Source organism: Lepisma saccharinum, chromosome 17, assembly GCF_977018435.1.
Source record: "Lepisma saccharinum chromosome 17, izLepSacc3.1, whole genome shotgun sequence".
Taxonomy (NCBI): Eukaryota; Metazoa; Arthropoda; class Insecta; order Zygentoma; family Lepismatidae; genus Lepisma; species Lepisma saccharinum.
The window spans coordinates 27,301,845-27,305,075 of NC_139245.1; positions in this window are offsets into that span (position 1 = coordinate 27,301,845).

Here is a 3,231-nt window from a genome sequence, read left to right on the forward strand (position 1 = left end):
TAGTTCAATCAGCGTTGCCAGGTCAGATTTTTAAAAATCGGGAGATAGTCCCCTCAAAAATCAGGAGATTTGCTTAAAAAATCAGAAGAATTAATAATAGCGGATTATTAACGTTCTGGGGGGGGTGTAGAATGGGAAAAGCTTTCCACTATCATTATTGAACGTTAATTATTAATTTTAGAAGTCAAAAGATAAATTTATTACTGTTATGTTAATACAAATTTTATTATGAATTTACACTTCAAGGGGTACGATAACCCCACCCCCTTAATTCACCTAAGGTAAAGGTACAGTTTCCCCCAACCAGTGCCGATGATCGGGTGCCAAAACTGAGGGGGTGCAAGGATTGCCCCCCCCCCTAATCGCCGGCACTGCTCCTACACATTGCAAAAGGCAGTGACATTACTGGAAAAAATCCGACCTCGATTTTCTGTTCATCTCTCACAAATATTCTAAAATAAGTTGTGACTGTGCGTGGATTTATGTACTTGGCGTTTAAAAGTTTATGGAAACATTTCGTGATTTTTGTATTAACTAGGACTAGAGCTTAAACCACTACGCATTCAGGGATATATTTTTTAAATATTCTACCTGATAACACCTTAGATTGCTTTTCTTTAAAACTAGCCAAAGTTACAGAATATAAGCATACTCCCATTCATGGTAATGCAGAAGGGCTATCATGCCTGAACCCGCGAAATATCCCAGTCCCAGCCCGGGATTCGAACCCGGGGCCCAGTATCAGACAAGTCGCAGATTTTTTCTTCAACTTTTTTCCCCCAGTTACTCCAGACAATGTAAATGTTAATTAAATCAGCTTTTTGCATTCGAGGATTACCTGGTATAAAATCTGGAAAGAGAATTTCTACCGTCACAGTATTGACTGAGTATAAAGGGACATAAGACCAATTGTAGTAGTAGTTACGCTCAGAAATAGCTTAAGAAAAACAACGCTATAAAAACATGAACTATTATTTCTAAGTTAAGAGATGATTAAGGAAAAATAAAACTGCGACGTATAAGTCTGCAACAGCAGTCTACTAAGCCGACTTCCGTGGCTGAGTGGTTAGCAGAGAGCTATGACATCAGGGATCCCGTCTCGGGATCGAATCTCGGCCTGGGCATGGTTGTCCCTTCATCAATTTCATCATATCATCACTCAGCCTTGTCTTCGCGATCAGCCAAAAGTGGCAGAAATGCGAAGTAAAATAAACCAAATCAATCAATCAACAGTTTGCTAAGAGCTTCTGTAACCATAACCTTTGACTGCATTCGTAATGTGGACTCGTTTTTTTATCAGAGTTAAAAACCTGAACCTGTATCTAGCATTTGCAATAAACACTACCAAAAAACTGAATACTTGGGTGGCAACATTGGTATTTAGTTGTAACCAGTTTCCTCCCCTTTGACAAAAACCTCAATGGGGAAAGTTAGGACACCCGCCTTGGAGTTCCCAACGCACAAAGGGCTCAAGAAGCCGCGGGTCTTTCCCAGTGTCATCAAGCCTGGTATGACCATCCTCCCCCCCACCTCTCTCTCTCTCTGCGGAATATTCATGGGTCTTTGCATTCCATCAGCTGAATATGTAAATTTTAAATCAACTTTCGAGTTTTAAAAATATTTGTTCATTAGAAATATTTAAGGAAGCAAAAAATCAGGAGATTTCCACAAATTCCTGAAACTTGTCAGGAGATCAGTAGATCGTGCTGAAAATCAGGAAATCTCCTGCGAAATCAGTAGACCTGGCAACACTGAGTTCAATTTACAAATTTCTTGCCAGAAACACGAGAAGGGTGTCACTTATCGCACAACACTTGAGCAGCCTTGTGTTCTGACGTCACGGGAGGAAGCTTTTAAATTTTAGGCTAAATACCTGTGTTGTTAGGTTAGGCTAGCTATGCTTAGTTCTCTTAGCCTAAATAATAATTTTTAATTGTATTATTGCTAATAGAACCTAACCTAACATCGTACGCATACCTCGTCTGACGTCAGAACACACGGTAGCAAAACTGTTGTGCGACAAGGAAGACCCATATCACACACAACGACAAAACACTCACAGGATCCTACTAATTATCACACGATACGATTCACAAAGGTACGAATAATCATTTTGTGGCGGATATGATAAAATTTGATTTCAGTATAATTTTACTCAGCTTACTACTAAGTTTATAATCCAATAATAAAAAGTGAAACCTAATGAAAAGCTCACAAAATTAAATAATCTCTAAAATGTCCTGATTCACTCTGAAAATGGACGAATTACTGTACTGAACATCAACGAATCAGAATAAATATAGAGGGCAGAGACTTCCTACTTCTAGTCTGTGTTTCCTACTTTCATAGTCGGGCAAGAATGTCAGTCACATGGTCCTGTGCCAGGGCGGTGTGCGGGACAGAAGTGTTTGAGTTGGGGCGGGCAAGGGCGCCGACTTTCTAAAATTTCTGTGGGTGCATATCAATGGCGGTTAGATCTGTAATTATCAAGTATTGTATACTTTAAACAACTTACATGCTCAATGATTGCAAGAGGCAATGATATTATCAAAGATATTATCAACACGTTACTAAAAGAAAATTCCACATTCATACAAATTAAAATGAAAAAATCTTCATGCAAATAATTTTAATTGTATTGCAGAAGGAAATATGCAAGGATTTTGTTGTGAACAGAAACTACAAAATGACTAACTTTATGTACCAAATAATAATAATAATCATGACATGTTAACTTTCAATATTAAACACATTCCTTCTTACGTCATTTGCACTTATGAATTTGTTTGCAATTTTGGTAATGTCAATATTTTTAGTCATTTCTTTATGAACATGCAAAATTGCCAAATCATTCAATCTTTTTTGGGTCATTGTTGACCGCAAAAACGTTTTCAATCGTCTAAGTACTGAAAATGACCGCTCACAGATACAAGAAGTAACAGGTATAGTTAAAATCACCCGTACAAACTTCACAAATTCTGTGAGCATTTCACGCATGGGACCACTGTTTTCTCTACATAAAATATTTGTAATGTCTGACAAGTTGGCCACTTTTTCTTTGTTCGTTCTGCACACATCTAGAAACATGTCCCTGTTCAATGTTAGCGTGTCTTTATCAAAGTCTGTCCCATAGAACTGCAGAATTCGATCAGCACCAATTTGACCGATAGCAAAAGCTTCAAGTTGTGAAATAAGTTCCAAAACCTTTGTTTGAAATCTACGATTTAGCGA